The sequence below is a fragment of the Colobus angolensis genome, unplaced genomic scaffold (assembly GCF_000951035.1).
Source record: "Colobus angolensis palliatus isolate OR3802 unplaced genomic scaffold, Cang.pa_1.0 Scaffold124, whole genome shotgun sequence".
Taxonomy (NCBI): Eukaryota; Metazoa; Chordata; class Mammalia; order Primates; family Cercopithecidae; genus Colobus; species Colobus angolensis.
In genome coordinates this window covers 4,341,764-4,357,374 of record NW_012113586.1, presented here as the reverse complement: position 1 = coordinate 4,357,374, position 15,611 = coordinate 4,341,764, and positions in this window count along the sequence as shown.

Here is a 15,611-nt window from a genome sequence, read left to right as displayed (position 1 = left end):
GGGGCATTCAGCTCCATTCTGTTTCCTGGGACAGATTGCACAACTCAGAAAATCCTGAGAATATTATTTCTTTATTCTGTTCTATTTTTTTTTTTTAATTCTTCAAAAGACCTTTCCATCCGTCTTCACTCTTCCAGGCCCAAAACTAGATGTGTGGAGGAATGGTTGGTGTTCAGTCACCGCAGTTGACCTGCCTGCGTCTGCATCCCAGTTCTGATGCTGAGGAGCTGCAAGCTGTTTGACCTTTCTGTGTCTCTAGATCCTTCTCTCCAAAATGGGCATTGTGATGGCCAGAATTGTGTCCCCCGCAATTCATAAGTTCAAGCTCCAACCCCCAGCACCTCAGAATGTGACTGTATTTGAAGAGGTGATTAAGTTAAAATGAGGACTTTAGCTGATTCAGTCTGATGGGTGTCCTTAAAGGAGAGGAGATTTAGCACACAGGGAAATGCCAGGGATGTGCACGCGCAGAGGGCAGCCACCCACAGACTAAGGAGAAAGGCCTCAGGAGAAACCAACCTGCCCACACCTGCTCTTGGATCACAAGCCTCCAGTACTGGCAGAAAATACATTTCTGTTATTTAAGTCACTGAGTCTGTGGGATTTTGTTATTTTCCTATGGCCCTAGGAAACTGTTACAGACATCATGAAAGACTATATACCTCATAGTGTTAATGAGAGCAACGAATGGAATGATGGATGCAAAAGGCTCTTAGTTGAGTACCTGGCATGGGATAACTGCTGAACACACGTTTTCCTTTCAGATGTCTACCACCTCATACCATTTGCCCATCTCTGCCATTCCTGGGAACTATACCAGCCCATAGATAAATTCTTTGTAAAGAAAATATAAACCATCACAGGGGAAAGATGAGAAAATTTCACTGCAAATTCTGTAAGCCCATTCTCCCTTTTGTCCCTCTTGCTAAAATATAGAAGGTACCTCCCTGAAGGGCCAATTTCTCCACATGTGACAGCTTGGATGCCTCCCAGCTCTTCAGTCTTTCCATTTATTTCCTGTAGTTTCCTCCACATCCTCCCGCAATGGCTGCCTCACTCTCTTCTCCCCTTTACTGTCCAGCTTCCTGAGTTACTATATGTGTGTCTCCACCTACTCGCCTCATTCACTCTTTTTTTAAAAAACTGTGAAATATATTTATACATGTGAGAAACTAACCTATTTAAAGAATAATAACAAAGCAGGCTGAGCGCGGTGGCTCACATTTGTAATCCCAGCACTCTGGGAGGCTGAGGTGGGGGGGGGGGGGGCATGAGGCCAGGAGTGTGAGACCAGCCTGTTCAACATGGCAAAGCCCCATCTCTACCAAAAATACAAAAAATTAGCCGAGCGTGGTGGTGCACTCCTGTAGTCCCAGCTATTCGGGGAGGCTGAGGTGGGAGAATAGCTTGAACCTGGGAGGCAGAGGTTGCAGTGAGCCGAGATTGTGCCACTCCAGCCTGGGCAATAGAGTGAGACCCTGCCTCAAAATAGTAATAATAATAATAATAATAATAACACCAATATGCCGTACCTCGTTGAAAAATAGCACATTGTCAGTATATAGAATTCTCCTTGCTTCCCCTTCCTTCCCGTAGCCTCCTCCCTCCCAGACATACGTAATCATAGGTGTCCCAAATTTTATGTTAATCATTCTCATGCTTTTCTTTATAGTTCTACTTCCTACCATATTTCATTGAACTTAAGCTCCCAGCATTGTAAGATGCATTATTATTTCAACTCTAAGAAAGAGACTTACAAAATGAATGGTTTGGTTACAAAATTTTGGTTACAAAATGAATCTCAATTTTGAAAAGTGTTTGAAATGTCGAAAAAAGAGACATGTCTTAGCATCAACAAAATATGATCTGCATGCATCCCAAATTGTGTTTTTAGTTTTGACTGTTTCATTTATCTAAAGGCTTTACATACAGGAAATCATACTATATAAAGTCTTCTGTGATTGTTTCTCATGGCCACAGAGAAACAATCTTTTGAGATTGTTTTTTATGCTTTTGAGACTCCCATGTGTCTTCATGTAGCAGTCGTTTATTCCTTTTCACTGATAAATAATATTCCACTGTGGGAATCTGCTGCTACACTTTATATATTATTGTTACTGTAATTGGACATTTGCATTGTTTCTAGTTTTTGTGATTAGAATGATGTTTTTATGCTCATTCTTATACATCTTCAGATGCACACAAGTCTTTTAAGGGTATACACCTAAGAATAAAATGTAGGTTTGCAGAATACATAAATGTTTAAATTTATTAAATATTGTCAAAATATTTCCAAAGTGATTACACCAATCTAAATTCTCCATTTTAATATGGGTGGATTTTCAGCTACTTTCTCCATTATAACGGAGCACATTTTGCACCTTGTTTAAGGAATCCTTCTCTCTTTTCAGGTCACGGGAGTGCTCCTATATTGTTCTCTAGAATTTTATAGCTATGGCTTTTAGGAGATATAACTGTTCCTTATTTCTCCTATTCTATTCCAATAATATTGGGGTAATCTCTTTGCTGGAAAGTTTGGTATAACGCTTGTAAAGAACCGGCTGGACCTTCAGTTTTATTTGCCAGGAGATACTTTAGTATTAATCTTTTCTGGGGGGTGGGGAGGCAGAGTCTCACTCTGTCACCCAGGCTGGAGTGCAGTGGCGTGATCTTGGCTCACTGCAATCTCTGCCTCCCGGGTTCAAGCAATTCTCCTGCCTCAGCCTCCTGAGTAGCTGGGATTACAGGTGCACGCCACCAAGACTGGCTAGTTTTTGTATTTTTAGTGAGATGAGGGTTCACCGTGTTGGTCAGGCTGGTCTTGAACTCCTGAGCTTGCGATTCACCCACCTGTAATTACCCTCTCATGCCTGTAATCCCAACACTTTGGGAGGCTGAGGTGGGAGGATCACTTGACTCAGGAGTTGGAGACCAGCCTAGGCAACATAGTGTGACCTCATCTCTGTATTAACAAAATACATAAATAATTAAATAAAATTTAAAAAGAGAAATTCTTACCCTTCTCTTCTAAGTATAGAAATTTTTAAATGCCCTTTTAGTGCGATTCCACAGGTTTTATATAATGTATTTTTTATTGTCTTAAGTTCTACTTATTTTCTAGTTTCTACACTGATTTTAAGAAAATAGTTTCCAAACCTGTTGGGTTTCCTAGTTATATTTCTGTTATTGATTTCTCATTAAATTGCATTGTAATAACAAAAAGTGATCTGAATGACCCCAATCCCTTGATATTAATTGAGGCCAGCTTTTTAGCTTAGCACTTCATTGCTCTATGTACATACAAAGAAGATATACAAGTTTAGATGTAATGTCTAATACATGTCAGTTAGATCATGCAGTGCTCAAATTTTCTATATTTTATAGATTTTTTGGGGGACTGTATTTCCTAACATTTACTGAGAGAGTTGTTTTAAAATGTCTCATTATGATAATGGACTTTTCAATTTTTGTTTACAGTTTTGTCAAACTTGTGTTTAATGTACATTGAGATTATATTATTAGGGATATATGGTTTAGAATTTTTATAAAGTTGAAGCTTTTTCGCTATAAAGTGACCTTTTAAGCTCTTGTAAACATTTTGCCTAAATATTGATTTTTGTCAGTTATTAATACAATAATATCACTTTATTTTGGCTGGTAGCTTCCTGGTACATATTTTTCCGTCCTTTAACTTTCTGTTTGTATATTTATGTTGTTGATAACCGCATTCTTTATAAATGGCTGATTTTTTAACAATTCCATCTGATGGTTGAGGTCTTTTGACTCTATGTTTAGTCCTTTTATATTTATTCTAATTGACAATACATATGGATTCATTTTTATTCTCTTATTATTTACTTTCTATTTGACCTATTTCATAAATCCTCTGCCCCCCACTTTTCACCTTTTTAATATTAAGAGGTTTGTTTCTTCTTTTTAAATTTGTTTTTCTTCTTATTGGCTTGGAAATTCCATACTCTACCTCTGTCCTTTTAATGGTTACCAAGACTGTTTACACATACAGATTAAATTGTGTAGATTAAAGTCTAAAACTAATCAATACCTTCATTTTCCTTTATGACAAGGACTTGAAGACTTTGGCTGCTATCACTCTCCCTACCACATTGTCTGCTGTTGTCATCTGGATTTTGATTCTAGCCTATTTGCCACACCCCTACACACATACACATAAATAAAATAGATATTTTTATTACATTATTTTATATTTCTTATTTTATGCACATATTAGCCACTATGTTTACTCGCTATTCTTTCTTGCATCTTGGATTTTCTATTAGGGATCATTTTCCTTCTGCCTGGAGTAGATGCTCTAGCATTTTCTATAGTGAGAGTATATAAGAGTAAACAATTTTTATTTGTTTGAAACTGTTCTTATTCACCTTTATTCTTGAAAGGTAATTTCAATTTTATGTTGAAAAACAAATTTTTTCAGCATATTACAATTTTTTTTTCACTGTCTTCTATTATTGCTTTTTACAAGTTAGTCATTAGACTATTTGTTGTTTCTTTGTAGAGTACCTGCGTTATTCTATCTAGGCTCTTTTAATACTCTTTCTCTCTCTGTCTCTGTATCTCTTTCTCTTTTTCTTTGGATTTATTAGGCCTCCTGAATCTGGGGAACTATTTCCAGTAATTCTGTATTTCCAGCCCTTAACTTTAAAGATTGTCTCTTCCCCATTCTCTCAGTATTCCATTGTAGAAGGAAACTCAATTTACATGTATAACACATTTTATCATTCTACCCTCTCTTTTACCTTCTTTTTTTAGAACTGGCATCTTTTTTTTTATCTCTCAGATCTGCATTCCCAATACTTTCTTTGGATATAGCTTCCAATTGACTAATTCTCTCTTCAGCTGCATCTAATCTATTGTTTAATCTGTCCACTGAATGTTAAATTTCTAATGTTTTGGTTCTCATTTTTAGGAAGTCTGTTTGGTTATTTCTTAAACCTGCCAATTTGTTCTTTAAGGTCTCATGTTCCTGCTTATGTTTGTAAGATTCTCTTTTGTTTAAATATAATATACATAATTGTTCTACAATCCATATCTGAAAATTCTGTTTATTTTCCTTAAAACTTTATCAGTAGGAATTTGTTTGACATTTGGTTTGAAGTTGAGGTATCTAAAAGGATTTGCTTTTAATTCTGCTACTTACCCAAGAGCATACCAACTCGAGACCATTTAAATTAAACTTGATGTTTGTGGTTTTTGAGGCCAATAGGTAGGTAAATCCAGATAGAAAACATTTGAGACTATCTTGTGGTTAAAAATCCTTAGGGAATGTATCCCCCCTCTTTCCAGTGCTAAGGTCAAGGTAAGCAAGATGCGTTCTTTATGGCAGGTTTATTCCTCATTCACCCTTATTCTGAAGGCATGGGCATTTGGGCCAAATTTAGGCAGGGGTATCTTAGTCGATTCCCTACCCTTTGCAGGTCATAGACATTCTCATCTGTTCCCTAGACTAGTACTGCTGACCATGAAATGTTCCAGATTTCTAGGATCAGCAAACCCATCAGGGCAAAACCTAGTTTTGCTCTCTGCTCATCTAGGGTTCTTAGTTTTATTTCATTTTTGGAGTCCGTGGATTTCTTTCTTCCTGATATTTTTCCTTCTACCTCAGAGACATATTTGTAAAGGTTTTAGAGTCCATATATTTAACAGCATTTTAGCTCTTTCGGTTGGGAGGTCATCCAGAGTGCCTAATCTGCTATACTGCCGAGTACACAGAAAATTTCATTCAAACAAAACTTCAAGCCAGCTAGAAACTTCATTCAAACATAAACTCTTCCCACCTTATATGCAAAATCAAGTGCTACTTCTTGCTCCTAATTTTATACAACTTCTTAGAAGCATTCAGCAGTCAACCCCTCCTCCTTGCATCCCTGTTTTCTCGGTCCTTGTGACACCACTCCCTGCTTCTCCTTCAGCTCCCTCTGAGTCTCTTTTGATTCCTTCTCTGCCCTCCCCTAAATCTTATCATCCTCCTGTAAGGGCTTGGTCCTGGGCTCTCTTCTTTTCAGACTCTACTCACTCAGCCTAGCAATTTTAGCTACTCCCGTGGTTTCCAGTACTATCCACACTCCAAGGATGCTCACATGTACAGCTCCAGTCTGGCCTTCCTGTGCACTGCAGGTGGTTCCTATGAAACGCCACCACCTGATGCTTCACAAGCAGTTCCAACAAAACGAGGTGACCCCCAAGGGTGAGTACCCCTCACTTTGCTCAGATAGAATCATGTAGTTAATAAAGTTCCTCAGGCTGATACTCTACAGGCTATCAGTAGCTTTAAAGGCAACATTTCTATCTTTTCCCCCTAATTGTACAAAGGAAGCTCTTCTATTAGAATACCTGAGTACAACTTTCTCCACTGCCCACCACCTCCAAAGAGTGAAGACAGAAAGGAGAGAAATAGACTGGCTAAATGTGGGGTGGGAATAAAATGAAAACTAAAAACCATTTCTTAATGTCTTTTTTACATAAAATATAAAATATGATGGTAAACATAGCCTAAAGAGATTTTTTTTCACCCACTCCTTAAAGCAGACCTCCTTAAAGAAATTGTTTTAAAAGGTCAAATATGATAAGTGGGTCTATGATATTTTTGTAACCCGAAAAAGGCCAGGGACATGAGTCTATGAGAGTCTATGTGAGGAGGTGGAGAGAATGTATAGACTCTGTGATGTGCTACTCAGGTCCCTCTGGATGGAATGAAAGGCTTATTTCCCAGTGTGATATCAGTGTCATTCTTCTTGGAGGATGACTTCACTGAAGAAAACTGCCTCAGCCAAAATTACTTCCCTTCTAGGGGCAGCGAGACCCAAAGATTGATTAACGTGGGTGTGTAAAGGCCCAGGCCCCTCACCCCAACTCAGGACAACTCTGAAGGCCTGTTCTTAGCTGTAGAGCTTCCTCAGGATTGGCCGAGGCCTGCGTTGGGCTTGCATCAGAGCTCAGTTATTTCCTCAGCTCAGCCCTGCTTCCTTCCTCTGCCTTCACAGGTTGCTGTTGAGGGCGCTCCCTACTAAACATTCTGCTACGCATCTTTATCACCAAGCTGCCTTCCAGGGATTTCAACTTATGGCACCATGACAGACAGTCTATAGGCATCCCTTTAAAATCCAGCTCTGCTCTTTAGAGTGTGGCGATCTTGGGCAAGTCTCTTCATTTCTCAAAATGCTTTTCCTCATCTGGATATCCTGCAGGATTGCAAGTGTTGGTTCCCCCATCTAGAGTCAGACAACCCAGGATTGGAATTCCAGTTCTGCCACTTACTAGCCAATAACTCACTAAATTTGGCAAGACCTCAACATCCTCGTCTGTAGAACAGGTAGAGATTATGTCTTTTATCTCATTGAATCCCCACTGTGTAGCACACAACAGACAACCAACAACCCTTCAGGAGATAAACAGATGAAACTTCCAGCCAGCTGCACACCAAGGGCCAACAATTTTGTTTTAAGCATTTACTGAAACAAATATCCCCAATTGCTTTAGAGCTTAATGCATCTTGACATGGTGTCTGATATCCCAGGGATTCTTTTGCCCCCACGTTCATTTGGAATTTGGGCCTTCCTTCAGTTTTTCAGGTCATGTTACTCATCTGCTCGCAATCCTCCAATCACTTCCTGCCTCATTCATACTACAGTCCAAAGGCCCTGGATGACCTGGAGCCCCGATCTCTCCACACCCATCTTCTCCTTTCCCCGTTTCTCACACACATCCCTGGTCACATTGGCTTTCTCACTCTTCTCAGAATACCCCAAATATGGCCCTACCTCAAGACTTTTGTGCTTGCTGCTCCCTCCCTCTGGAGACCTTCCCTGAGTTTCCCACGTAAAATAGTATCCCTGGCTCCATCCCCACCCCCACCTCAGTCTTGATAAGCTCTACCCCATCCTCTGCTTTATTCTTCTCCATAGCACTCAGCACCACCTGGACTTCCAGCTGTCCAGTTACCATCTATCTCCCACCACAGTGAAGGCTCCATGAGAAGGGGCTTTATCTGCATTTTCAGGGTTGTGTCTTTAGAGCCGAGGACAGAGCCTGGCACATTAGTAAGTACACAATTAATATGTGTTGAATAAAAATGTTTGCAATACTTCTTCAAAGCTTCGTTTTAGATCTTCAAGTTCTTGGACTTTTCATTTATTAGTTCTTTAAGGCAATAGAATCACAAAATTTTCTATCTTAAAGATACAGTAAAACTGTTTAAACTTTTAAAAAAAAATGTAGAGTGGATATGATGAGGTCCATACAGACTGAATGACTATATTGGGCTTTAGAGAGTTAGTGATGACTCCCAGGCCAGCTCTCTTTCCACTAAACCACAAACTGAGGTAGTTTGTAATTGAAAGTCTAAAATAGTTTTCCTTTCAGAAGCCCTTGAATCTTCTAAAATGCAAACATAGGAAGTGTAGGAAATGAAGTTTAACTCAAACTGTGGCCAGTCACACATTTCGGGTCGTCCTTCCCCGCCTGTGTCCTCTGTCCTGACTGGCTCGCCTCACCCTCCTCCCATGCTGTCTCCCTCATGGCTGTCAGGACATCAGCCTCCGTGGGACCCCTTACGGGAAACACAGGCTTGTTTCGTCTCTTATCCTCACCCTCAAAGAGAATTGAAACAGTTCCATCATTTCTATCCTCTGAATTCAGAATATATTGGTAGATTTGAAAGAACACAGAAAAATTAGAAAAAAAATAGCTCTAATCACCACAGAAGAGATGCTGGTTATCAGCTGGGCCAACCCCTTCATTTTACAGATGCGAAGGCAGAGGTCCAAAGAGAGGAGGGAAAACGATTTGCTCAAAGCAAATGCATTATGTCCCAGGCTGAACTCTTTATTTTCCCTCTCAAAGCTCCCATCGCCTCAGTAAACAGTGTCACTGCAGCCACATGCTTCAGCCAGAGACCCAAGAGTTAGCCTTGAGGCCACCACCCACCACGTTCAAGCCACCAGCACATAAGTTGGCTCTCCTTTCTCAATGTAGTCCAGGTAGGCCTCCTCATACCCTGCAGGTCAGCCCACCCCAGGCCAGGTCATGCCTCTCTCTTCCAGACTGCTGCAGACCTACTCTTGCCACCTCACCCCACCCCAGTCCTCCCCACACAAGAGCGACGGTGGCCCCTGCAACCTGCAAACCCAATCATGCTTATTTTCCCTGCTCTCATCCTCCCAATAGCTTCTCATCACTCTTCAAAAAAAATGTGAAACTCCCCACCAAGGCCCACAAGGACTATGTGATCTGACTTGGGCCATTCTCTCTTTCCTTGCCATCTACCACACTCCTTCACCCTGTTCCAACCATACCACACTGGCTTCCTTGCTTTGCTTCAAACACCCAAGCTCCGTCCTGCCCAGGGCCTGTTTCCCGCTTTGCTCAGAAACCCATGCCCCATATGCTGACATGTCCCAACTCTCCCCGACCAGCCTAACACAGCTAGCCCCTCAGCACTCTGCCCTGCACCATACTTCACTCTCCCCATAGTGGTTTGCAGGTTCCCCTATTACAATATAAACTCTATGCAGGGAAAGAGCTTGTCTTGTTCACTGTTGTATTATATCTCCTGCACTTGGAACAATGCTCAGTGGGAAAGAGCTCAATGAATAGTTGTTAAATAGATAATTACATGAAGGAATGGATGAATAAATGATTTTTTTCCATAACATGTATCTGCTTTGTGGCAGGGCTTGGATTTGAACCCAGGTCTTCTAGTTCTCAGGCCAGGCTCTTTCCTCTACAAAATAACATTTTGAGAGTTTGAAGAATCTCACATCTTTAGTTTTAGGGACAGAAAAATTGCCTGTGGCTCCAGAAGCCTGTTTTCCCAGAAGGGCCTGGCTCTCCTCACTGTGCAGAACACAGCTTGATGCAGCAGAGCTTGAGAATGCACACTCATGCTGCAGAGGGGCCAGCCTGGCAGCTCATCACGGCAGCCGCTGACAACTGTGGGCACTGGTGCATACTTTGTAGCAGGTGTTTGCTGGACATGCCTAGCTTAACTGAGCTCCAACGTGCAACATGTAGACTGTGTGAGCAACACACACACACACACACACACACACACTGCATTTAAACAAAGCACATCAGAAAAGAGTTCAGGCTTTCACCCTCCCTTCCTGCCAAGCACGGAGACAAACAGTAGTGGTCTTGGTTCTCTTTGTCTCTGAGTCTAGACCATTCATTTCCTCTCATTCAACCAGCTTTATTTTTGGCGGTGTAACTTGCTTTCGTGAGCATGTATCTTATGTTCTCAGACTTTGTAACCTATGAATCTCCTGTGAGGACCGACCTACGAATGCTCAGAATACAAAGGCCGCAGTGAGCAGTGCTCTCTGTGAGAGAGAATGTTACTGCAAATGAAAAATTCACCTTCACCACCTGAGCAGGATTCTTGCTTCTAATGCAAAATGTAACCTCTCTCCATAGGAGGGATAGAGGGATATTAGGTTGAGCACTCCACACACTGGGGTGCTTACTACAGAGTACCCCAAAGTGTGGTTTAGGTCTGAGCAAGGAAGGCTGCAACGGTGTAGGGACAGGCACAGTCTGGGTCCTTTGGTGGCCGGGTGTACAAAGGAAGCAGAGCCTGGGCTCCTGTCGTCTCCTGCTGTCACAGCCCCTCCATGGGGGCCCCGGCCCCTCTCTCCTGCTCTCTCCTGCCTCTTTCCAGGATATTCTCCTTTGCCCCACGGTGAGATGTGAGGGGCGTCAAGAAGACTCTCTGTCATTGACTCTCTCTGTCCAGGGGCTGCCATATGTGACTTGTGCTGTCTGTGACCAGGACGCGGGCTCTTGAAGGAGCAGGGAGGAGCAAGAGAGAGAGGAGCGGACGCCCCGGCTCGCGTGGGGCTGAGGCTGGAGGGGAAGACGCACAGGGACTAGGGTCTAACAAGGAGGCCGCCTTGCGCGCCGTGGCTCGCAAGCGGCAGGGGGCGCCCGCGGCTCCTCGCGGCGCCGAGCGGGGAAGGGCTGGGGAAATTCCTCCCGCTGAAGGCAGAGCCCGCCCCAGAGAGCAGACTGGGACACTGCGGTTCCCGAGATCCGCAGCCCCGCCGCCTCCGCCCACGCCAGCCCTCGGGAGGCGGAGGACGCGCTGACGGCGGCCTCCACACGCGCTCTGCAGCCTGGGGGTAACCCTCAGCCCACCCTGTGCCCAGCGAGGGGGCTCTGATCCACAGGCTCCGCCCAGCTCCTTGGGTCCTCTTTTCAGTGGGCCTCTTTTATTGCCTAGGACTGGGGGTCGGGACGGGGGGTGGACAGCTACCCCGGTATAGATACTGGCTCATCTGGACATATCTGTGCTGCTGCAGGGCGCCCAGCCTCCTTCCCTGCAAGATAAAGGGGCTGTGGAAGACAGAAGAATGATGCTGTGTGTTCTTATGGACTTCTTTTCCTTAGACTAATGCCCACGGGGAAAGGAAAGGAAAGGGAAGGGAAGGGGAAGTTAAGCGCTCCATCACCCCCAGGCCAGGCGTCATGGTAGGAAGGTCATAAAGAGGGTGGATGGGTCAGAATGCTCCAGGAAAGGAAAGGACAGGACACCAGATTTGCAGATACTGCCTATGTGCCTGGCACATATTTTGGGGGCTTTGCGTTTTATCTCATTTAATCCCCACGGCACTCCTTTGGAGGAGGGAGGCAGCATAAACCCATTTTGCCAATGAACACTTGGAGGCTTACAGAGAAAAAGAACTTGCCCAAGGTCATGGGCTGGAGTGGACAGATCCATATTCTTTATGCATTTGTCATAATGAATTCCTTACAGTGCAGGTGACAGGAGAGACATGAAGGCACAGCCTACCAGGACCAGAAGTCCAGGAGGAAGACTCAGTCTTTCCCATGGGCCCTACAACCCAATGAGCCCCGCAGGAACCAAGAGAGAGGGAGTTGAGCAGAGAGGGACCCAGAGGCACCCTCTGTGGGTGCTGTTCCCTGACCTTGACATAGAAGACATTCTCCAACATGGACATGGGTCAAGGTCCTTCCCTGAAGGTGGAATGTGTGGAGCTCGTAGTGTGCCGGATGGTAGAGAAAGGTGTTCTTAAAATTGCCCTGGGCTAACATTTTCCAGTTGTACCTTTGAACTCTCTAAAAAATCCTAAAAAAAGTCACTTTCACAAAAGTTAATCATTCACTCCGCAGGCTGGATGACCTTTGCTATGTAGTTGGGGTTTTGTTTGCTTTTCTTAAAAGTCCTGTAGTTTGTAATTGGACACATGTCCTTTAGGTGAAAAAGAAAATAATTTAAGGTCCAGTAAAAGCCTTGCTTTTCTTCCTGCCCTCCATCTCCCAGGAGTTTAGAAACATTTTCTCAGTGAGAGGCTATAAATTGAAGACTGAAAACAGATTAATCTTCCATAGCTATGGCCTTCATGGAGTGCTATATACAGGAGACCCCAGAAGACAAAAACATACCAAAAACAAAAAACCAATAAAATCCAAGCCATCAGCCACCCTGCACCTGATTCCTTAGACCCCTGCTCTCATCTGGGTGGCAGCTAAGTTTACCAACAGAGACAATTCTGGAAATTTCATTGGTACAGTACTCTAACCAGCTTTGCCCTTTGAGAGATGGATCCTGGAAATTTCATTGGTATAGTACTCTAACCAGCTTTGCCCCTAGAGAGATGGACTTTGAAAATTTCATTGGTACAGTACTCTAACCAGCTTTACCCTTTGAGAGATGGATCCTGGAAATTGCATTGGTATAGTACTCTAACCAGCTTTGCCCTTAGAGAGATGGACTTTGGAAATTTCATTGGTACAGTACTCTAACCAGCTTTGCCCTTTGAGAGATGGACTTTGGAAATTCCATTGGTACAGGACTCTAACCAGCTTTGCCCTTAGAGAGATGGATTTTGGAAATTTCTTTGGTACAGTACTCTAACCAGCTTTGCCCTTAGAGAGATGAAAGTGAGGAGCTTTTCTATTTCAATATTTCAATCACCTAAAAGTTAATTGACCTCCTATAATAATTTGGGAGGTCAAATTGGCTATGTAAACTGGACAAGCCATCCAACTTCTTTAGGCCTCAGATTCCCCTTCTGTGCAGAGGCTGGGGAGTGAACTCCAAGTTCTCTTCAAAGGCTAATGCTCTGCAGCCTGTAATCCTGTGGGTTGCCTTAACAGGCTTCCCAGCTCTGTTTCATTAACTATTTTTGGCTCAGTGATTAGAAGGCCTTGTTGGGCCACACTCCTTACCTCTGACATTCTGACAACTGGCTGGACATTTTCACTAGGCATCCCACTGGGCACTCAAACTCAAGATGCACAAACCAAACACACCTCTCCTTTCCTCTCCTCCTCTCAGCCTAACTCTGACTTCCCTTTCTCTTCTCCAGGTATCTGAGCTGGGAACATCAACATCATCTTTAATGTCTCGCTATCCAACAGCTTCCACATTCAGTGAGTTCCCGAGACCTGAATATCCGGCTGTGAAGAGCCCTCTTCTTCATAGTCCTGCAACTTCTGTCTAGTTAAGGCCCTTGTCCCCCTCACATGGGCTCTTGCCACCACACCCAGCATGCGCACCAACCTCCCCTCCTTTCTCTCCCAATTCTAACACAAAGTGTCACTACCAGATCATCACACTCACCCACAGCTCCAGCCAGCCTCTCCCTTCTACAGAAACTTAAATGGTTTTCTTTTGCCAGCTGAGCAAACAATTGCCATTTGGGACCTCCATGATATAGCCTCAACCTAACTTCCCTCCTGCACCCACTCCTTACACTTCAGCCAAACTCAGTGTCCTTCACACACAGGCCAGCTTTTCTCGTCTGTCTCCATACTCTTCACATTCTGTCTGGAATGTGCATAGCTCCCATGCCTGCCTGTAAAAACTCTACCTCTTCATTAAGGCCCAGTTCAAATGATACTTTCACCTTGAAACTTCCCAGGAGATCCCACTAAGGATCAATTTCTCATTTATTTATTTAGCCAACAAATATTTATTGAGCACCAACTATGTGCCAGGTTCTGTTCCAGGCCCTGAGAATTCAATGGCAAATAGGAGGGATGCGTTCCTGCTCACAGGGAGCTTGCTGTTGGTGGGTGACAGAACAAAAAAAACCAAACAAACAAATAAAGGGTAGATCCCAGTAAGGGCGATGGAGGCACTCTTGGAGTGGTTGGCCTTTATTATAGTCTACTTGTAACATGCCTTTTTGCAATCAAATACTACCTTGTACACTCTCTGAGGGAAGAATCTGAGTCTCATTTATCTTTGTGACTTCCACAGTGCCTGACATCACCCCATCCATGTAATACCCCTTCAGAGTGCATTTGTGGAAGGAAGAGAAGAACAAAGGAAGGAAGGGATGGAGGAGGGAGGGAAGCAAGAAAGAAAGAGAAGGATTTGAAAAACATTTCAACAAATACTCCAGGTCAGCAGTGGAGCACTTATTAGTATCTTATCAAATTAAAAAACAAAAGGAAATTCTCCTTTTGCATTTGTCAAAGGTTGTCAACTTTGCAATCCCTAGAGGTGGCTTTCAGTATAAGAGCCTCGCTCGAGATAGGAAAGGCAACATGGGGCAGGGGTAGGGCAGTGCATGGATCTGGGCTTTAGTCCCTGCCCTGCCACATCATGGTTGCCAAGCAATCAATCAAAGCTTGATTCACAAGTTCCTGAATCTCTCTGAGTCTTAGTGTCCTCATCTGTAAAATGGGGATCATAAAACCTCTCTCACAGACTTGGAAAACTAAATGACAAATTCAGCACACCAAAATAATAAAATTAATTCAGGAGTATCCTAGGTATTTATACTGGCTTTGTTTGGAGGACTCGAAAGTAGGCTATCTGCCTCCAAAAGCAGAAATCCTTTGGATGTAGGAATATTTAAAAATATTATTTTTAAATCTCTTGTTCTGGATTCTTAAGGGAGAAAGAACCCTGGGCTCTCAAGATAACCTCAGGCTGCCTGAGAAGCAACTGGGTCCTTTCTTGCTCTCCCCTAAAACATGTCCTCCCAGAGTTGCCCTCCTTCCAACCAGTAGAATTTGTTGCTTCAGGCACAGGAGTCATACAATTGCCTTCCCTAAAAAACACGCTCTACTGCCTCCTGCTCCCAGAAAATATGGCATAAGATGAAGTCATCTATTGCCCTTGGCTATGTTTTGCTAGTGCCAGTGTGTGAAATGTGGCTACCCATATGTGGCTTACTCCCCAAACACAGATTGCAAAGACCCTGCAAAGGTCTCCCTTAGCCCACTGCCCTATTCCAATACTGTCTCAGACTCAACTTTACATCTTCTGTGCCTTCTAGAATTCATTCATCTCTGTACTCCCTATGTCAGATTTCCATGGAGTTAGAATGGTAGCAAATGATTTAGCCTCCAGATGTTTCATCCAGAATTAAGCCTCTAGAAACACATCATCACTCCAACATGATGTGCTTTCAATAGAGTAAGGACTATGCTGGTGACCACTAGGAAATAAATTCACCCCTTGCTTGTCCAAAGTGTGTCCGGATAGGCTCCAGAGTTTTGGCAAAAGTTCCTTGCAGCATCTTGAGCTGTTATTCCATTTTAAAATTAAGTCCCCTGAAAATGGCTCTTGGCAATCAAAATCTGCTTCTCTGACGAAGACA